The sequence below is a fragment of the Hibiscus syriacus genome, unplaced genomic scaffold (assembly GCF_006381635.1).
Source record: "Hibiscus syriacus cultivar Baekdansim isolate YM2019G1 unplaced genomic scaffold, ASM638163v2 tig00110461_pilon, whole genome shotgun sequence".
In the NCBI taxonomy this organism is placed as follows: Eukaryota; Viridiplantae; Streptophyta; class Magnoliopsida; order Malvales; family Malvaceae; genus Hibiscus; species Hibiscus syriacus.
The window spans coordinates 89,293-112,858 of NW_024062746.1; the positions used below are offsets into that span (position 1 = coordinate 89,293).

The 23,566-nt window shown below is 35.0% G+C and overlaps 1 long non-coding RNA gene across 1 annotated transcript; it reads left to right on the forward strand.

The window, feature by feature from the left end:
• Positions 1-355: 355 nt before the first annotated feature.
• Positions 356-906, forward strand: LOC120126696. The gene is made up of 4 exons (XR_005516480.1): positions 356-415; positions 527-581; positions 667-765; positions 848-906. It is a non-coding gene; the product is annotated as an uncharacterized LOC120126696 (long non-coding RNA).
• The last annotated feature ends 22,660 nt before the right edge of the window (positions 907-23,566 follow it).

Sequence of the window (23,566 nt, forward strand, 5' to 3'; positions counted from 1 at the left end):
ACTTGAGTTGTCTTTCTTTATATGAGGTTCAGTTGAAAGTCCTTAGAAAGACCTTCATCTTTTAAGGTTGAACTATTTTTCTTCTGATATTGATTTCCATATATCCCTTTGAGTTAAGATTCAGCTGTTTACCCTTTCATTTTTTCTTTAGTAGGTTACTGCTTCTCATTAATTTTACATTACATGAACATGGGAAGATTTATTAACCATTGCAGCAGATCAACCCTTTCGATTCCCTGCCACATTCACATTTGTTGTCAGATCATTTCAGGTAATACATTAACCTGGTGGCTTCATTTATATTTGTGCTGTATTGAACAAGAACTTAAGCACAACATATTATTTCACATGCAGTATTAGATGGCATAGGGAAGGGCCTTGATCCTCTGTTTGACATAATTGAGATTGCAAAACCGTGAGTGTGGTTTTATCTCTTTAAGATCCTTATAATTTTTACTTACCTTATTATGGTTTAGTCATTTATTTTGTCTGTATATCTGATTATATTGCACTTTATTGCTTCTAGCTATGCACTGGAGTTGTTAAGATTCCGTGAAGCTGGAGTTGAAGTTGCCTTGAAGGTAATATTCTAATCTTAGATTCTAGATTTAATTGTATTTTCATGATAAAGTTCCATTTTCATGATAACCTATATAAATATTTCAGGACTTCAGAAAGACATGGGACAGACAGCCCTGTGCATTCTATAACTTATTTGGGCAGGCAGATAGAGTTGAGAAGGTTGCTGAAACCATCCAAAGATTGGTAGGGTTCGAGATTCCTATAATATATTTTGAAAGGTTAAAATAGTGTTGTGTTAACTGTTGCAAAATGATGCATATTACAGGAACAAGGTGATCTGAAGCTTAGAGTGCAGACTTTGGAAGCTAAAAGGGCTTTCCAACGTTGATGTTGTTCAGAAGACAGTAGGAAGTGTGAGTTAAATTTTAATTATATATATAATTTTTTTCTTTTTATCTAATTTTATAGTTTGGTATATGTTTTTAACCATGAAACCATTTAAAATTCCTTTAAACATTATTTTGCACTGCTGAATTATTGGTTTTCCCACATTTCCAAGTGGATGCAGGAAGTTTCTTTTTCTTTGGGTAACATTAAGTTCTCTTACATGCATCCTTCCATAGATTGACAACTTGTTAGCTAGGGATGTAGGCCCCGCATGATCCCCTTCCCCTACTGTACTTGCATTCCCTTGGCATTCTGTTCCAATGGGGCATTCTAGAGAACTTCAAAAGTGATGGGATTTTTGACAATGGGAGTTCACGAGTTGCATGATGTGCATGCTTTTCATGTAATCGTTGTAATGGTTTTGATGGTACCAGTGAAAATCTGACTTAAAGAAACTTAAAAAGGATGCAATATAATGTATATCATATATTACTAGAATTGAAGGGTTTTATAGCTCACTGCATTTGGTTGTTTGTATACATTACTTCATATTCATGATTTTTAGGGCATGATGTTATAAGTGCAAATTTGTGATTTTGTTCGTAGGTTTTGAGGATTAATTTACATCCAAGGCTCTACTTTTGAACCTAATGTAAAACAAGCTAATTGTATACCATTTCTGAAACTAAAACAAATGGCAAAGTTGGGGTAAATATAAGCCAAGATTTATGAGGAATACAAGATTAAGTAGGGTCATGAATTCTTAAGGATTTCAGTTCCCCCCCTAGCTTTCCAAATATTACATGTTAGTGCAATTAGCCAGTTGGTTTTTCCCTCTATGTTGATGAAAACAAGTTTTCTTTGCAGATTCTGAAGGATTTTCTGTTATGGGTTGACAAGGATCTTGGACCTTGGGGTCCACTTGTGATGTAAGTCACATTGAAATCCTCCTGTAATTTCTTTACGCTTCCATTAGCATCTATTTTTTTGTTTACTTTATGCATTGCATTTGATTTGCTATTGTACCAATCTAATAAACGAAATATATATTGTTCATTGATGTCAAGACATTTTTCAACTGATTAGTTGTGAATAAAAATATCATAACGTTTTCCTTTCAACTTATATTTCTTTGTTGACTTGCAGGGTTGTTGCTTACTTTCCTTTCACACTTAAAGCTTTTGCATTGAAGCCATTGTTCAGGTATTTTATAGTGTACTGGTTCATTAAAATAAAGAAATATGCATTTCAACGCAAAGAGAGTGTATACATTCTGTCCATCTCTCTTATTAATAAATATATGTGCATCAATAACAAAATGGTTCAGCGAGATCTAGATGGAAATCGATGCTTCAAGTGATGAGCATTGACTTTTATTTACTTCATAATCTTTCATAATCATAATTAATTATAGTTAATTTTGGTAAGTAGCTTGTATTCATAATTTTCATTTGATATTATATTAAAACAAGAAAATTGTAAGATTTCTTTTATCTTCTTGTGGAAAATTCACCATTAACAAAGGTAGCAAACCTTTGTATATGTTGTTTATCTTAATTAGGAACAAGTACAACCCTTTCTAGGTTCATAACAGTTCCATGAATTATGCGCTCCTTCTTTTAAACATTGCTTTCAAAGTGCTCATATTTTCTACTTGAATGGTTTATTTAATGTCCCTAGGTTTTCTGTGACCGATAATTTTAGGCTTTCGACTAACTATGTAAATTATACAATTTGATTCAACTAACTTTTGTCAAACTTCCTGTTCTAGGACATGGCAGGGTTGATAGGCCTGAATTAGAGATTAAGCTTGAGGAGTACAGTAGGGCAACCTCCAAATGTAACACATTTCTTCTTTCCCCTTTTCTGTATGACGAGAACTTTGAGTTTTATCACTAGTTCACTACTAGTGATGGTTGTAAAGGTCTTTTGTGTGGTATAGACTACAAATTGTTCTTTCCCATCTTAGGTGTTATTATTGTTTATTCTAGTTAACAATGTTGAATTACATTATATTTTACGTAATTTAAACTTTGATTTATTATTATGGATTTCAAGTTTCTTGTTATGGATTTCAAGTTTGTGCCTTAATTAAAATTTATGGTTGTTAATTAGATAAAGCTAAATGATATTAAATTTAGGTGTTGTAGAGCATAAATTAAATATGCAAAATCAATTAATATTAACTAATGAAAGGTAATTAGCGATGTTTGTATAGAAAAACGCCGCTATAAATTCCGACCTTTTGCGGCGTTTGTTCCAAAAATGCTGCTATAGATATGACCTTTTGCGGCATTTGTTTCAAAAACGCCGCTATAAATCTCGACCTTTTGCGGCATTTGTTCCAAAATCGCCGCTATAGATCTGACCTTTTACGGCATTTGTTCCAAAAATGCCGCTATAAATCTCGACCTTTAGCGGCGTTTGTTCCAAAAATGCCGCTATATATCACTACCAAGTATTTAAAAATAATAATTATCATTTAATATTCGTTGAACCAGCACTAGATTAATTGAGAATTAATCCTCATACAACTGAAAATCTATTGCAATAAAAATCTACTTTTATATGTCTACATTATTGTTCGCAATAATAAATTCTTTTAGAAGTAATCAACAAAGAACAAGGTGGTTGATTCAATGGTATGAAATCGAAAAAGAATTAGGTGGTTGATTCAATGGTATGAGGACATGCTCAACACATTCGATGCTCGAAAGTTGAAACTTCTTACAAGTCTCGAGTTTTTTTTAGTACGAATCAGCTTTTACATCATCAAATAATGTGCAGAAATTAGCTTCATATATCTACGTTCTAACATATGTGATAACCATCCTTCCAAATTATGAACAAAATTTGAAGAAAAAAAAACGAATACACGTGAAACATAGTTTATGCATGTCCAAGGCAAGACATCTGAAATCTTAAAAGACATGGCCGAAGCATGAAAATGGGCTTAACCGAACCATGGTAGATTCTGCTCTATGCTATGACCCAAAGTAGAGGTGTCCCAAATGGCCGAATATAGAACTTTTAAAGGTAACATAAAACCAAATATCAATGCCAATAACCCGAACACAATGTACTGTCAAAATCTAGACTTGCATTATTACAATCTGTTGGAATATCTTCTGTCGTAACCGGTTTTCGTCCGGGCACGAATTTTTACTTTTTGGCGGGGAAATTAATGTTAATAAATAATTTTGAAAATAATTTGGGAGTCGCCATCGGCCTTTTGGGTCAGGTAGGTCGAATACCTAAAAAATATCTTTTAAAAGAGTTTTTAAGAAAACAATATTTAAAAGATGAACTGATCTGCGTTTTATAACCAAAAATTCGTTCTTTTTAATAATAAAAAGGGATTCGTGGTCGGTTACGTTTAGGGAAGGATTAGCACCCCTACAACGCCCAAAATTGGTACTTTTTAATTATAAATTGTCTCTATTATTAAAATTTAAAAATTCAAAAATATATTTAATTTATAATTCTATTATTTCAAAATTATATAAAAAATATTTATTTATTTAAAAATATCCGAAAAGAACTTCTAGGTGCCTTAAGACAGCTCTTTTCTTTGATATTGATAAATATTAATTTTAATAATATTGTTTACTTTTTAATTTTAAAATATCAGAATAGGACATCCAGTTGTATTAAGATTGTCCTTTTTCTTCGATATTAAAAATAAATATTTAAAAAAAAACTATTTATTATATATTTATAAAAATATTTAATATTTAATAATATAATAAAAATACAAATATTACTAAAACAATATATTTAAAAACAATAAAATAAATGAAAACATATAAAATAACTAAAAAATAAAATTAAAAATCTAATTCATAATTAATCTAAATTATAGGGATTAAATATGTTATTTCTTTATTTGGTGACTAAAATAAAATTATCTAAAATTTGGATATTAGAATCAAATAAATTAAAAATATAAACTAAGGATTAAAATATTATTTATTAAAATTAATGGATTAAATCTGTAATTTATCCTAAATATATTATTTTAATATGAAGGACTAAAATAAATAAAATTAAAATTCGAAGACTAAATTAAAAAGATTATAAATTCAATTTAGTGACTAAAATGTAAAATTTACAAATACGAAGGACTGCGGACGGGGTTTAACTATTTCATAATTACGCACATAGTCCTTCCCGAAACGACGTCGTTCGGGAAGGACTATAAGAGTCCAAATCGACTGGCCCGAAGGGCCAACCATTTCATTCCTCATTTCCTTTTCTCTCTCTAAACCGAGAGAGTTTAAAAACTCTCTCGCCTCTCTCTAGCTTCCCTCACCGGAGGGAAGCCGGTCACCGGTCGGCCACTGTGTGCCGCCGTGATTATCACCGCCGGCCACCGTATCCGGTGGCCGGAAAATTGTATTTTGACACCATTAAATAGATCGGGACGTCTTAAGAACGTTTCCGGTATTCTTTTTCCTTAAGAAGCTCCCAATCGGAGCAAATCTACAAATATACCTTCGGTTTTTGTTGGTTCTGACGAGATCCGGTGGTCGAGGCTTCCTCGGTAAGTCTCCTCTTCCTTTTTTTTTTTCTGGTTTTCTTGCTGCTGAGATCGTTGGTAATAGTTTGGATTTTCTCTGTTTTTTTTCTATGTCTCGTTCTCGTCTTTTTTTCTTTTTTTCTGTCTCTCTGTCTCGTTGTATATCTCTGTCTTCTTTTTTTTTCTTTTCGCAGGTGGGTGGTGGCTTTTATAGCCACCACCGGTGTTCGTCTCGGACCGGTCCGAAGAGGGGGCTTCGGTGAGTCACCGGACTACCAGTGGTGACTCACCCCGTAGCCTTGCATGGACGGCTGGTATATGATCTTCTGGAGTCTTCGGTTGGGATGTGGCAGCGGCGGAGGCGGCGAGGGCTGTCGGCAGCCGCGTGGAAGCTGGAGCGGCGCCGCGTGGTCCTAGGGTATCAAACCCTAGGGTTTCCTTCTGGCATCATCTGGACCGTTGGATCTTATCAGATCCAACGGCTGTGAGCTGAGGCGGCTGATCAAATTAGGGTTAGGAAACCCTAACTGGAAACCCAAATATTTAGGGTTTCTGGTTGGATTTGGACCGGTTCTGGTTTGTTTGTAACTGGGCCAGTCCAGTTGTAATTGGTCTGTAATTATTATTTATATATATATGTTTAATATATATTTAATAATAATAATAATAATAATAATAATAATAATAATATAATAATAATAATAATAATAATAATATGGATAAAAAATTAATATCTTCAGCTGCCCCTCTTTGCTCATTCTTGTGTTAACAAGAATAGGGCAAAGATGAAAAGATAATAAAATTTTTTATCCATTTTGACTTTACTTTGATCATGATGGAGATATTGAATAAATTCTTCTCTCTCTCCAGATAAGTTCTTCTTATTATGAACTTTCTGCTGGGGATGATGATGACCTCCTTCTGTGATAGAGTCATTCAAAAGGTTGAATAAGCTCTTGATGAGTTCTTCTCATTATGAACTTTTTCTAAAAGGCTGATGCTAATCTATCTCCTTCTGCGATAGAATTATGCAAAAAGTTGAACAAGTTCTTATTATGAACTTCTTCTTTCTTCTTCAGATGACGAGTTCTTCTCATTATGAACTCTACTTGGCAATGTTGATCCATCAAATGATGAATTCAAGCAAAAGGTTGAACAAATTCTTCTCATTATGAACTTCTTCTTCCTTCTTCAGATGAGTTCTTCTCATTATGAACTTCTCTGGAAAGCTGATCCATCAAATGATGGATTCAGGTAAAAGGTTGAACAAATTCTTCTCATTATGAACTTCTTCTTCCTTCTTCAGATGAGTTCTTCTCATTCATGAACTTTCTCTGGCAATGTTGATCCATCAAATGATGAATTTAAACAAAAAGTTGAACAAGTTCTTCTCATTATGAACCTCTTCTTCCTTCTTCAGATGAGTTCTTCTCATTATGAACCTTCTCTGGTAATGTTGATCCATCAAATGATGAATTTAAACAAAAGTTGAACAAGTTCTTCTCATTATGAACCTCTTCTTCCTTCTTCAGATGAGTTCTTCTCATTATGAACCTTCTCTGGTAATGTTGATCCATCAAATGATGAATTTAAACAAAAAGTTGAACAAGTTCTTCTCATTATGAACCTCTTCTTCCTTCTTCAGATGAGTTCTTCTCATTATGAACCTTCTCTGGTAATGTTGATCCATCAATGATGAATTTAAACAAAAAGTTGAACAAGTTCTTCTCATTATGAACTTCTTCTTCCTTCTTCAGATGAGTTCTTCTCATTATGAACCTTCTCTGGTAATGTTGATCCATCAAATGATGAATTTAAACAAAAAGTTGAACAAGTTCTTCTCATTATGAACCTCTTCTTCCTTCTTCAGATGAGTTCTTCTCATTATGAACCTTCTCTGGTAATGTTGATCCATCAAATGATGAATTTAAACAAAAAGTTGAACAAGTTCTTCTCATTATGAACCTCTTCTTCCTTCTTCAGATGAGTTCTTCTCATTATGAACCTTCTCTGGTAATGTTGATCCATCAAATGATGAATTTAAACAAAAAGTTGAACAAGTTCTTCTCATTATGAACTTCTTCTTCCTTCTTCAGATGAGTTCTTCTCATTATGAACTTTCTCTGGTAATGTTGATCCATCAAATGATGATTTAAACAAAAAGTTGAACAAGTTCTTCTCATTATGAACTTCTTCTTCCTTCTTCAGATGAGTTCTTCTCATTATGAACTTTCTCTGGTAATGTTGATCCATCAAATGATGAATTTAACAAAAAGTTGAACAAGTTCTTCTCATTATGACTTCTTCTTCCTTCTTCAGATGAGTTCTTCTCATTATGAACTCTACCTTGCAATGTTAATCTTTCAAATGATAGATTTGAATCTTTGCTAAAATCTTTGAAATTCCTGTTAAAAATTCAACAAGAATAAAAATGAATGAAAATGCACCTATTTTTGTAAACACCTAAAATATGATGCATGAATGTTAAGTTATTTGATTTCAGATTGGTGAACTGAGTATTTCTTCAGTTGTAGAAACACAATAGATCTTTCTTCTTCAAATCAGAGAATCTATCATTTTTGACAAATACAAATATAGATATAATGTCACAAAACCTCTTGAGAATAAAACTCAATAGTATAGGCTCTTGAAAAGCTTGCATTCAGGCAACATGTTGATTCTGATAACAATTCATCTGATTATGAAGTGACCTTTCAAGATGATTTCACAGATATCGATAGTTCTTCTAATACCAAGAAATCTTGAATTCTGATTCTGATGAAGAGAATAAACTGTTATATTTGACAAATTTTATATGTGCTTCTCAAATGACTAAGGCTGCTGATGCACTTCTTCTGGTAAAAAATGGGAAGTCATTATGTAATGATCCCAATTATAAGAAAAGGTGAAACTTGAGCTATGATTTTTGAGAAATGAATTAGCAAAAGAATCTTGAAAAGAAACTTCTTAATGAAGACGATCATGTAGTTCATCTTTTAATTCCAATGATTGGTTCTGTAATTTCTACCAAACCAGATTAGATAACTCAAAGAACACTTCCAGAAGATGCTATGAACATATTCATTTTTCCACTTCAATGATTGATTATGTCCAACCAGATCAGATAACTCAAAGAACACTTCCAGAAGATGTTATTGGCAAATTCATCTTCCAAATTCAATGATTGGTTCTGCCAAATCAGATCAGATAACTCAAAGAACACTTCCAGAAGATGCTATGACACATTCTTCTTCCAAATTCAATGATTGATTATGTCCAAATCAGATCAGATAACTCAAAGAACACTTCCAGAAGATGCTATTGAGCACATTCATCTTCCCACTTCAATGATTGATTATGTCCAACCCAGATCAATAACTCATAACCTTCCAGAAGATGCTATGAACATATTCATTTGTTCTATTTAATGTTTTGACTGGGATATCACAGTAATTATTCGATGTAGCCAGAATTGTAGATTTGAAGCATTTTCATGCTATTACACTGAAAAGGGCTATATAATTCTGCCAATTAAAAACAAAGTTTCTCTTATTATGCTTCATCCATGTGCTGATGCTTTTCCATTGACAAAGAAATGATGGCTTTCTTGGAATCCTAGAACAAAGTTGAACTGTTTATAAACATGTACAGGAAGTGCCAAATTAACAGAAAGGATCTGTAAGGTTCTTGAAGCTTATGACAATGAGCCACCTTCGAGTGTCCAGAAGTATGTTCTTGATGAGTGCTGAAAATGGAATCTAGTATGGGTTGGAAGGAATAAAGTTACTCCACTTGAACCTGATGAGGTGGAAATGCTTCTAGGTTTCCTTAAAAACCATATACAAGGATCTGTATAAACATGTTTCCTAGTGATATCAATGTCTTGTTTTTTGCTGGAATCAGTACTGCAAAGATCATCTTCTACTGTTTTAGTATATCTTTGAAAACAGATGTGCAAGAACTGAATGATGATCGGTTGGAGCAATTGATGAGTAGATTTGGTGAATTCGACCTCGTTGTCGGTAGCACCACTTGTAACAATCTTGATGTTCATGGCTCTAGGCTAGTGATGATTTGACTACTTTGTATTCCATGTATTTAAAAATATTAACATAAAGTGATATTCAGAAATCTTTAAATTATTTCAAAATTATGTTAATTCAATAGAAAAGAATAAATTGAATTTTCAAAAATAAATTGAATCTCAAATAAATTGAACTTGAAATAGATAGAATTGTATTCAAAGTTATGGCAAGCATAAGAATAATAAAAATTCAAATGTCTCAACAAATTATAAGCATAAGTATTTCTAAATTAATCAAGTTGACACAATTTAGAGTAATGATGTAAGCTTTTGTCTGGAAGATCTCAAACGTGTCAAAATGCTTGTAGACGTGAAGTTTCTCCCAAACTGTCAAAATCTTAAGAGAGTTCAATTGCCAGATGCCTAATATCAACCTGCATTTGAGCCGCCTTTTCAGGTTTTCAACTCAAATCCTTCCTTTGGTTACAAGATGCCCTTTGCGGGTTTTCACCTTGACCCCCTTTTTTTTTTTTTTTTTTTTCTTCAAGCATAATATTCTTGACAGAATCCGAGTTTATTGGATTTCTCAGAATTTTTCCATCCATTTCTGCCAAGATCAACGCTCCCGGAAAAGGCCTTTTTCACAACGTATGGTCCTTCCCAATTAGGATCCATTTCCCACGGAAATCTTTATGTATAGGCAAGATCTTTTTTAATACTAGATCACCCTCTTGGAATTCTCTTGGATGTATTTTTTTGTCATGAGACTTCATCATCCGTTTTTGATACATCTGTCCATGGCAAATAGCTTTCAATCTTTTCTTCAATAAGGTTCAATTGATCAAATCTAGCTTGGATCCATTCAGATTCATCCAATTTTGTTTCTCTCAATATTCGGAGCGATGGAATCTCAACTTCAATTGGTAAGACTGCTTCCATCCCGTAGACTAAAGAAAAAGGCGTTGCCCCAGTAGATGTTCGAACAGTAGTTCGGTATGCATATAGAGCAAAAGGTAACTTCTCGTGCCAATCTTTGTAAGTTTCAGTAGTCTTTGTAATGATTCTCTTGATGTTCTTATTTGCTGCTTCAACTGCCCCATTCATCTTTGGACGATATGCCACTGAATTTGCATGTTTGATCTTGAACTGTACACAAAGTTCGGTCATCATTTTGTTGTTCAGGTTCAGAGCATTATCTGTAATGTCCTTTCTGGTAAACCATACGGCAAATATTTCTTTCTTTATGAACTTGCAGACTGTGGACCTCTTAATATTGGTATATGAAGCAGCTTCACCCATTTGGTAAAATAATCAATTGCCACAAGGATGAAACAATGTCCATTCGATGCTTTTGGTGTGATTCCCCAATGACATCTATTCCCCACATAGAAAATGGCCAGGGCGCTGTCATTACATGTAAAGGAGATGGGGTACATGAATCTTGTCTGCATATATCTGGCATTTATGACATTTCCTTGCATAATCAATGCAATCTGTGTACATGGTAGCCCAATAGTATCCATATCTCATTATTTTTCTGGCCATAGAAAGACCATTTGCATGTGTTCCACATATTCCACTGTGTACTTCTTCAATGACGTTTCGAGCTTCACTGGTATTTAAACATCTCAACAGCATTTGATCACTGCTTCTTCTATACATAATCTCTCCATCAAGAAAATATCCAGCAGCCATTCTTCTCAAGGTTCTTTTATCATTTCTGATGCATTTGGTGGATAACTTTGATTTTGATATATTGCAGGATATCATGATACCATGGTTTACCATCTACCTCTTCTTCCACACTATAACAATGTGCAGGAATTTCATATACTTGCATTTTGATTGGCATCATATCAACTTCTTATTTGCCTGAAACATAGCAGCTAATGTAGCCAAAGCATCTGCCATTTGATTTTCTTCTCGAGGGAGATAATTGAAGGTAACTCTCTCAAATTCTTTCAATAATTCGAGTGGTAAAATTTCGATATTCTAACAATTTGGGATCTTTTGTTTCCCACTCTCCTCGCAATTGATACACCACTAACGATGAATCTCCATATATCTTGAGAAATTTGATTTTTCTTTCTATAGCTGCTTTCAACCACATGACACAGCTTCATATTCTGCCATGTTATTGGTGCAAAAGAACTCTAGTCTGCTTGTAAAGGGGTAATAAACATTTTCAGGAGAAATTAACACTGCCCCGATTCCTCGTCCCAAAGCATTAGATGCTCCGTCAAAGTAAAGCTTCCAAGTTGCAAATTCATCATTTGTTCTGACTTCTTCATTCATGGATATGCACAACAAATCTTCATCAGGAAAATTGAAGTTCAAAGGCTGATAATCATTTGATACACGACTGGCCAGAAAATCAGCTATGACACTTCCTTTTATCGCTTTTTGGTTGACATAGATAATGTCAAACTCAGATAATAACATCTGCCATCTAGCCATTCTGCCTGTCAAAGCTGATGATTCCATTAAGAACTTTAAAGGATCAAGTTTGGATATCAACCAAGTAGTATGGTATAACATATATTGTCTGAGTCTTCGAGTAGCCCACACCAAGGCACAACATAATTTTTGTATTGGTGGATATCGAATTTCACAATCAGTAAATTTCTTGCTCATATAATAAATAGCTTTTTCTTTCCTTCCTGATTCATCATGCTGTCCTAGTACACATCCCATCGAATTTTCGAAAACCGTCAAGTAGAGAATTAATGGTCTATCAGGCATTGGTGATACTAAAATTGGGGCATTGGATAAGTATTTCTTAATAATATCCAAAGTTTCTTGACATTCTTCATTCCAGACTTCAGGATTGTTCTTTCGAAGTAATTTGAACACTGGATCACATTTGTCAGTCAATTGAGAAATGAACCGAGATATATAATTTAATCTCCCCAAAAAGCCTCGAACTTCCTTTTTTTGTGTTGGGTGGTGGAAGATCTTGAATTGCTTTTACTTTATCTGGATCAATCTCGATTCCTTTTTCGCTGACCACAAATCCCAAAAGTTTCCAGAAGTTACCCCAAAAGTGCATTTAGCGGGGTTAAGCTTTAATTGATACTTCCTCAATCTCTGGAAAAGCTTCCTCAGATTTTGAATATGTTCTTCTTCCGTTCTGGATTTGGCAATCATGTCATCTACATATACTTCAATCTCTTTGTGCATCATGTCATGAAACAAAGTTACCATGGCTCTTTGATATGTGCCCCTGCATTTTTCAATCCAAATGGCATCACTTTATAACAGAATGTGCCCCACATAGTTATAAATGTTGTTTTCTCCATGTCTTCAGGATTCATTTTTATCTGATTATATCCTGAAAAGCCATCCATAAATGAAAACCATGCATGCCCTGCAGTATTGTCCACCAATGTATCTATGTGGGGTAATGGAAACTATCTTTCGGACTAGCTTTGTTGAGATCTCTGTAATCCACACACATTCGAACTTTTCCATTTTCTTTGGTACGGGAACAATGTTAGCTACCCATTCTGGGTATTTAGATGCCTGTAGGAAACCTGCATTGATTTGTTTCATCACTTCTTCTTTGATTTGCAACAACATTTCTGGCCTCATTCTTCTGAGCTTTTGTTGGACTGGTTTATATTCTGGATTGATTGGAAGCTTATGTATCACTATATCTGTACTCAAACCAGGCATATCTTGATAGGACCAGGCAAATATATCTTTGAACTCTTGAAGGAGATTTATCAATTCTTGTTTATCGGGATTGTCAGAGTAGTACCAATTTTCACCTCTTTTCTGTCTTTATCTGTTCCCAAATTCACAGTCTCAACCCTTTCCTTGTGGGTAGAATTTGTTTGTCTTTTTTCTACCAATCTTAATAGTTCAGTAGGATATCACATTCCAGTTCATCTTCACAACCATTGATTTCTTCCAGACATATAGGTGCTCTAAATTTATCACTGGATTAAATCTAGGAATAAACATGCTATTAACACGGTGACACCTGCAAATTTAAGTCGGAACATTTCCGAAAGAATATAGTAAATTTATGAAATAAATGTAAAAATGTAAGAAAATGTAAAGAATGATTGCCATATGAAAATTTTAAAGAAAATTCCTTATATTTAACATAATTCCTTTACAAGATAACAAAAAGTTTTCATATTTTTGAGCTAAACATGAAAGATTAGTTCTGAATATTACTCTGTATTAATATTAAAAACTATAGGAAGATCTTCAGCGATCCAATTGGTGAGTGTTTCTCCAGGAAGACATGGTCGAATTCTATCCAAGTACTTGCCAGTCTTTGTCATTCTGATCATGTTGATAAATAATCCATTCATAGCTTCTTCAACTATGTCTTGATCTTTCGTCAACTTTTCTTCTTTAAAGGCTTCAACAAGCTGCTGTTCCACATTAATTGTTCCCCCTGATCTGAATGTTGTCTTCAACTGTGGGAAAGACATGTGTTTCCAAAGGATTTCTCCCCCTTTCAATTTGCCTTTCTGTCTTCACATCTTCTTTTCATCTCTTTGTTCCTTTGCTGAAGATTGGGCTTAAACCCTAGCCCAAAACGGTCTTTTTCATCTTTATACTGATAGGAACTGAAATTCCTTGAAGATTCTTTCCTATACCTCTCCCAGCTTTAGCTCCGATGCCTAAAGTTTGTTGTACTGTCATCTTGGTGCAATCAGACAATCTGGGATATGGAATTTTCCTTCCTTCTGCAACAAAGGTTGTATTTACAAATTCAAGAGCTCGAAAAGAGCATTCAAGAGCCTCATCATTGGTGTCGATATATGGAACATCGCTTGTTACAGACGCAATGATTTCTTCTTCAGCATTGACGCATATTAGTTGTCCATCAACAACAAATTTCAATTTCTGATGTAATGAAGAAGGAACGGCTCCTGCTGAGTGAATCCATGGCCTCCCTAAGAGACAATTATATGTGGGGTGGATGTCCATTACCACAAAATCATATTGTACACGACTGGGCCAATTAACAACGGTATTTCCATTTTCCCAAGCACTTCTTTTTGAGTACCATCAAATGCTCGTACCACATTCTGATAACTCTTCATGTGTGATTGATCCAGAGGCATTCTTTGAAGTGTAACTAGAGGCATCAAGTTGAGAGCAGATCCATTGTCAATCAATACTCCTGGCAATACATGACCATGACAGTGTGTCGTGATGTTCAAAGCTCTTACTGATCCCATTCCGCCTTCCGGTATTTCATCATCTGTGAACGTTATGTAATTGTCAGCGGCTATATGTCCCACAATTCTGTCAAGTTTATTGAGGGATATATCTTCGGGGATAAATGTTTGATTGAGAATTTCATCAAAGCATTTCTATGCTTCTGAATTCATCAAGAGATCAAGAATAGAAATTCTCGCTTGTTGTTTGTAGTTGTTCAACCACACTATACTCACTATGTTTTAAGAATTTCAAAAATTCTTGAGCTTGTTTTTCTGTCACAGGCTCATTGAATGCTGGAAGGGATTCATCTTCAAATACCTTCTGAGGTATTGCCATGGCTTTTCCTTTTGCTTTCACTTGTTCTGAAGTATTGGATGTTTCGGGAGAGTAACATCTCCCACTTCTTGTAAAGAAACCGACCTCGCTCACTGCTTCAGACGTCGATGTAGTACTCAGACTTCTGTATTTTTCTTCTGTTTTTTCTAAAGAAACAGGTCCTCCTACCATTGAAACATTGGTAGTATAATTCCAAGGTACCCTGTGGGTATCTTTGTATGGAAATGGTAGAGGAGTGGTAATAACTACTTTTGGCTTTATTGGTGCAGGAATCACGTAGATGATTTCACATTAATGATCACAGGATCATTTATTCTTTGACTCGGCTTAGAATCCTCTGATGAGCAAACCTCATTTTCTTTCTTCCTGGCTCTTCTTCAAAGAATTCTATTTCCTGTTGTTCATCAATTTTTGCACCAATCCTAAACTCAGAACATAATTGAATTTTATGACCTTGCTCCTGATGATATTCACAATAATTCTTGCCTTCATTCTGCTTTAGCCTGAATTGTTGTGGAATTATACCGGCTAAAGAAAGCTGTTGGAATATCCAAACAAACGGAGATTTAATTTCAGAAATGTCAGTCTTTGCTTTCTTTCTGTTCTCTTCCTGAATTGCATTCACGTTTTATCTCCATGATTTGGCAATGGATGACTTGATGCGGATGGTGTATTGAATTCCAACTTCCCAGTGTTGATCAAATTTGAACCACCCTTTTGAATGCTAGACAGTTTTCAATAGAATGTCCTGTAATTCCTTCATGGTAAACACAGTGTGCCTTTGTATCATACCAAGGAGGGAATGGTGGTTGCATGGGAACCAAAGGATAGGGCCTTATAACATCTGCTTTTAACAGCGAATCATAGATCTCTGCATATGGTACTGGTAAAGGTGTAAAAGACAACCTTTCTTTTCTTTTCGAGATCCTCTGGATTCTGCTCGATTCGTGTTTGTTTCCTCTTCTTAACCCTTGGCTGGTTATTGTAACACTTTTCGATGAATCCTTGCTGTAAGAATTTGCATTGTTGATTCATTCTCCTTTTTCCGGTACGTAGGTCTTTGGAACTAGACCCATCATTTGATTCAATCTTGCCACTTTTCAAGACATTTCAATTAATTCTCCAGAAATGACCAAATCTGCAAAATTTCTTGTTGCATTTCCCATTAAATGGTTAAATAAGGAGCCTTCAATGTATGAACAAACATCACTGTGGCCTCTTTTTCTGACAAAGGTGGTTGAACTTGGGCCGCAGTGTCACGCCATCTCTGGGCATACTGTCTGAATGTTTCATTCTTTTTCTCCAAATTCTGGAGAGTCCATCTATCAGGGACCATGTCTGTCACATGGCGGTACTGCTCTAAAAATGCTTTAGCCAAATCTTTCCAGGATCTAATGTTGGCTTTGGTCAATTGAGTATACCATTTAAAGCCGGTCCTGTCAAACTATCCTGGAAGCAATGAATTAACAATTTTTCGTCCTTCACATATCCTGCCATTCTTCGACAAAACATAGTAATGTGGGATGAAGGGCATGTAGTACCGTTATATTTATCAAATTCGGGAGCTTTGAACTTGATAGGGAGGATTAGGTCTGGAACCAAACTCAACTCACTAGCATCAAATCCATAGAATGATTCAGTTATTTCCACAGATTTCATTCGTTCTTCTAAGCTTCTTGATCTGTCTGGTCAGTTCTTCATTGCTTTTTTTTCTCATTCAGCTCATTCAAATCTGGGATCAAATGATCAGTATTAAGATCCCCTATTTCACATCTGATATAAGCGGAATTTTGCTTGAAGATGCAGGATCCACTTGTTGATCTTCATGTGGTTTGCTTCTTGTAATGCAGATGTACGAGCATTAATTGTATAGGTGCACCAGAATGATAAATTGGTTCTGGTGGAAAACCTAAAGGATACATAGGATCTTGATCAAAAGATACAAGATTTTCTTGCATTTTTCCACTGATAGCCTGCCTTTTAAACATGTCCTCTATCTTCTTCATCATACTGTCTTGTGAATTTGCAATACTGGCTTCAATTTTTTCCAACTTCATTCTCATTTCTCTTGTTCTTTATGATGTTCCTCAATACGCTGTATTTTATCGTCCATAATTCTCTTAGTAGCTTGTCTAGTACCGTAGTGATGTAGTATTTCTCTTTTGGCCAGAGTAACTGCGATGAAAAATCTTTTAATATTATTTTTCAAATTTAATTAATGAACTTTTAACTTAACAAATAAAATAATTCATAGCGAAAATTATGAAATGAATGATGAATGTATGCAAAATGCATGTATGTAAAAACATTGATCCCAAAAAGTTAACTGTCATAGAACAACTTTCATCGGCATACAAAAGTTTCTTTATAATAGTTCATAACTACAGATAAGGCATAGCTTTCCTATTAAGCTCTATAACTTCTTTCATTAACCATGCAACCTTCTTTCCATACTTAGAAACTGGATCAACTTGATGCTCAATTATTTGGCTTCAACAGCTAATTCCCCAACATATCTGGCAACCTCGCTTATTTGTACCATGGCCTCGAACACCATATTACTTCTTTCTTCACTTCTTTCAACATAGAACTCAGTTGACTTTTGCCATTGCTCATTCGTTCCTTCAAGAGTTTGCTCCAATTCAGTGATTCTGACTTGACAATTGTGCAGAATTTTTTCAAGATCTCTAATGCGTCTTCGCAATGCAGCATTTTCCTCATTACTTTCCTTGAGATCATTAGGTCCTAGACGAACCTTTCTTGAAACAATGATTCTTCAAGTTGCAAAATGTAAGCATTAAACTCTGAGTTTTTGTTTCTAGACTGATCCAGATCTTCTTCAAGTTTTGTTCGTGCTTCTTGTGTTCTTTGATTAAGCTTCTGGATTTGAACATCTTTGTTTCTGCATCTTTGCATCCAATTGCTAGCCACTTCCTGCTCTACCTCAAGTCTGGTGTTGAAATTTTTCTTTCTAGCTCCCATTTTCTTTTTCAACATTGGATTCTTCCATCTTTTGGCCTCTAACTTCAAGCTCAGCAATCAACTGGTTCATTTCAGATTCAAATCCTTGAACATGCTATTTTTCTCGCCTTCAAATTTAACAAATATGTCATTCTTCATCTCTTCTAAATCTTTGGCTCGATCCCTTTCTCTTTGCATTTCATTCATGATCTCACGGTGTTCAGCCTTGTGTTTTATAATTCGCTCTCTTCTGTCGAACCTCGAAATCTTCCATTTTTTGCTTTCCTTTTTCCAGGCTTTTGAGTATACGGCTATTCTTTCTTTCAGATCTTCAACTCGTCTTTTCTCAATGTTCAATTCTCTGGTCATCTGTACCGTCGATTGGCTGGGTCCTGATGCTTTTCGGGATTTATATAACTCCTGGTAATTTTTCTGTAAGGCTCTGTACTCATCTTCACCTTTTTCTTTATCTCTTCTCAACATTGCACATTGTGATGAATGAAAGTCAATGTCACCCCCAACATAGCTTTATCTTGTCTCATTTGCTCTAATTCTTTCGACCAGCCTTCTCTTTCTGCTTCAAACTCAGCTCTCAAGATTTCAATCTCTGATGGAACCACCTTAATGCGATCTTCCATAGAAATATCCTCATTTTGATCTGGTAGAGGAATATTTTCGTTTTTTCTGACAGATCTCCAATCTTCGTAATCAGGAGTTAGCATTTCTTTTGCTGCTTTAGCTCGGATACAAAAAGTTGTTTTCCAAGCTGTAACGGCTTCCATGATATTTCTTTTATAATTTTTGCTGTGGAATGCGAACTCAGATGACTGTAGTCCAGCAGTGACAGGTACAAATTGACGACCTTCATACTGTCTTATAACCAGAAGTGGTGCATATCCAATTCCTCCCCATAATCCGAGCAGCATTATCCAATTGTAATCACCACCTGTAAAAGAATTCTCTTTGTATTTGCCACGGGGCTCGCCAAACAACGTCATTGCTTTGCAGATTTCGAAAGGCATTAATCCACATATCTTTCTTAATTTCTTTAGGCCATTCCTGCTCCAGAAATTCCTTTAATGGTGAATAATCCGTATTGAAGCGTCGGTATGAAACCTTTTCCGTCCTCCAGAAATGACGGATCCAAACATATAACAACTGGGTACACCCTGAGAATCGTCCACCTCCTAACCTTCTGCAAGCATTTAACGATCTGAAGGTCTCTGCTAGGATGGCAGAAACAGGATTAATCTTATTCGGTAGCTGTTCAAACAAGTCTACCACTGCAGCTTCAACATATCCCAATACTTTTGGGAAGATGACCATACCATATATACCCAGAGCAAATAATCGAATCGTACTTTAATATCTGGATGGCTCTGAATAAGTTCCTGATGTTGGTCCAAGCTATGCCTTCGCTTTCGCCTTTTTGTTTGTACGGGATGCTACCCATTCTTCTCGTACCCCGGCAATCTTTGCCAATTTAACTCGAAAGGGTTGAGTTTTAATTGACTTTGAATATATTCGATTCTCCAAAGCACCTTCAAGATGTAACAAAGTTGTATATTCTTCAATAGTAGGGACCAAGTCTCCTTATTGAAAGTGAAGCAATTGTACCCTGGATTCCAGAATTGAACTAGGGCTCTGAGTAATTCATCATCAACTTCAACATAGAGCAAATATGGGATGTCTCCGTAAGTCTGATAAAACTGCAATTTTTTGTTTGAATCCCAACTTTCCCAAATGCTTCGCAAATCTTGCATATCATTTCTTTTTAGTGAAACTGAAGCATAACTGACCAAGTCAGATACATAATCATCCTGCAAACTGTCTCCTTCTTGTCTTTGTAAATCCTCAGCCCACTGTCTTACTTCTGAGTTTAGAATTACTTGACTTGAACACTTTTTATCCATAGATGAAGGCTTTCCAATGAGACAATTAACACAAGGATCAATGTCTTTTATCCTGTATGATGCAATGCAAACAGAAAAATAAGAACACACAAAAAAGAAAATAAATTAGTTTACATAAAAAATTCAATAATAACATTTATTTTTTTTAAACATGCTTTTCTAATTTAAATAATTTAAATAAACATGTAATTTAAACAATAAATAAATTAACAGGAAAGACATAATTCATTTCTCCTGTGTGTACACCTATTTTGGACAAAATTTCGGCATGACTTCTGATCGGAAGAGTTTCTAAGGTTTTTTATATGCAAGGTTTCAGATCTAGGAATAAAGGTACCCGAATTGTCTTTGTTAGTGCCCCCTTGGGTTGCTAACCCTCAATCCTAGTCCATCACAGACTAAAGTGGATCGAGTTCAATTCGAGGGGATACATTTCTCTATGCCTGACACGGAGAATAAATTCTCACGAAGACAGAGAGCATATGAACCCCGGAAGTTACTTGCTAGGTCTGACACGGAGAATAAATTCTCACGAAGACGTCGCTTTCACTCCCACTTAAAAGGGACAACTCAATTATAGAGCTTTATGTAATGCAATGCAAGTGTTGTGTGTGAGGAGAAATGTTCAAACCTTTGACAGAAACAAATAAATAATGATATAAAATAATTGCAAATAAAACATATAAATATTATAAAAATAATAAGTAAATATAAAAATTTTGAAAAGAAAAAATTAAAAATTAAATATATAAATTTTAATTTTTTAATTAATAGAGACAATTTATAATTGATTTTTTTTTTAAAAGTTTGACCAAGTCCCCAGCGGAGTCGCCAAGCTGTCGTAACCGGTTTTCGTCCGGGTACGAAATATTAAAATTTGGCGGGGAAATTGATGTTAATAAATAATTTTGAAAATAATTTGGGAGTCGCCATCGGCCTTTTGGGTCAGGTAGGTCGAATACCTAAAAAATATTTTTTAAAAGAGTTTTAAGAAAACGTCAATTAAAAAATGAACTGATCTGCGTTTATAACCAAAAATTCGTTCTTTTTAATAATAAAAAGGGATTCGTGGTCGGTTACGTTTAGGGAAGGATTAGCACCCCTACAACGCCCAAAATTGGTACTTTTTAATTATAAATTGTCTCTATTATTAAAATTTAAAAATTCAAAAATATTTAATTTATAATCCTATTATTTCAAAATTATATAAAAATATTTATTTATTTAAAAATATCTGAAAAGAATTTCTAGGTGCCTTAAGACAGCTCTTTTCTTTGATATTGATAAATATTAATTTCAATAATATTGTTTACTTTTTAATTTTAAAATATCAGAATAGGACATCCAGTTGTATTAAGACTGTCCTTTTTTCTTGATATTAAAAATAAATATTTAAAAAATACTATTTATATATATTTATAAAATATTTAATATTTAATAATATAATAAAATACAAATATTACTAAAACAATATATTTAAAAACAATAAAATAAATGAAAACATATAAAATAACTAAAAAAATAAAATTAAAAATCTAATTCATAATTAATCTAAATTATAGGGATTAAATAGTTATTTCTTTATTTGGTGACTAAAATAAAATTATCTAAAATTTGGATATAGAATCAATAAATTAAAAATATAAACTAAGGATTAAAATATTATTTATTAAAATTAATGGATTAAATCTGTAATTTATCCTAAATATATTATTTTAATATGAAGGACTAAAATAAATAAAATTAAAATTCGAAGACTAAATTAAAAATTATAAATTCAATTTAGTGACTAAAATGTAAAATTTACAAATACGAAGGACTGCGGACGGGGTTTAACTATTTCATAATTACGCGCATAGTCCTTCCCGAAACGACGTCGTTCGGGAAGGACTATAAGAGTCCAAATCGGCTGGCCCGAAGGGCCAACCATTTCATTCCTCATTTCCTTCTCTCTCTCTAAACCGAGAGAGTTTAAAAACTCTCTCGCCTCTCTCTAGCTTCCCTCACCGGAGGGAAGCCGGTCACCGGTCGGCCACCGTGTGCCGCCGTGATTATCACCGCCGGCCACCGTATCCGGTGGCCGAAAAATTGTATTTTGACACCATTAAATAGATCGGGACGTCTTAAGGACGTTTCCGGTATTCTTTTTCCTTAAGAAGCTCCCAATCGGAGCAAATCTACAAATATACCTTCGGTTTTTGTTGGTTCTGACGAGATCCGTGGTCGAGGCTTCCTTGGTAAGTCTTCTCTTCCTTTTTCTTTTTTTTTTCTGGTTTTGCTGCTGAGATCGTTGGTAATAGTTTGGATTTTCTCTGTTTTTTTTTATGTCTCTTTCTCGTCTTTTTTTTTTCTGTCTCTCTGTCTCGTGTATATCTGTTTCTTCTTCTTTTTTTTCGCAGGTGGGTGGTGGCTTTTATAGCCACCACCGGTGTTCGTCTCGGACCGGTCCGAAGAGGGGGCTTCGGTGAGTCACCGGACTACCAGTGGTGACTCACCCCGTAGCCTTGCATGGACGGCTGGTATGATCTTCTGGAGTCTTCGGTTGGGATGTGGCAGCGGCGGAGGCGGCGAGGGCTGTCGGCAGCCGCGTGGAAGAGCGGCGCCGCGTGGCCCTAGGGTATCAAACCCTAGGGTTTCCTCTGGCATCATCTGGACCGTTGGATTATCAGATCCAACGGCTGTGAGCTGAGGCGGCTGATCAAATTAGGGTTAGGAAACCCTAACTGGAAACCCAAATTTATTTGGTTGGATTTGGACCGATTTTAGTTGGTTTGTAACTGGGCCGGTTTAATTGTAATTGGTTGTAATTTATATGGATTTAATATATTTAATAATAATAGTAAAAATAATAATAAAATAATAATAATAATAAAAATAATAATAATAATAATATTAATAATGATAATAGGATAAAAAATAGTATCTTCAACCAGCATGACACACTGGGCCAGGAACTGCTCGGAACGTTCGGGTCGGGTAGGATTCGCCGAAGAAGAGGAGGTCCGGGACGTAGACGTTGAATCGGGACATGAGGGGTGAAACGAAGTCGTTCCGTTGCCACATCGCGTTGGCGCCTATGCCGTGAATGAGGACTAACGTGGGCTTGGATTTGATGTGAGCTTTGGGGGCCCAAACGTGCATGACGGTGCCGTCGCCGAGGTCCGTCGTCGATGATCGGAGACCGGCGTTGGAAAAGCTGTAGCGGAAACACCAGTCCCTTGTTGCAGTAAAGCTGAAACACTTGGCCATTATTTTTTCCAGAAAGAAAAGGAGAAAAAAGACTTTAGAACCAAAGAGGAAGACGACACCGAAGGATTTGATTGGTTTCAAATAAAGCGCCAACCTTTTTTTTGTTGTTTTCCCCCTAATGAAACTCCAGTTTACCGACAGACGAAGTAAAAATGTCCGGTTTCAATTAATGAGTTTTTGGATCTCGGAAACTCAAACAAGCTTTGTTCCTGATAGGTCGATTACTGATAATATTATTATTGCGTAGTCCACTTTATGAGATTGAAGAAAGGAAAAATTGGTTATATGACTATCAATGTATGATCGGCTTGAATGACCTTTCATTGATGATACACTAAAAGAACTTCACATCCCGGATAATCTTAGGATGCTTATCATGCACTTTGTGTCTTCAGTATCGACCCAAGTGTTTTGGAACGGTGCTATGTCTGTATCTTTCATCCCATCAAGAGGGCTTCGTCAAGGTGA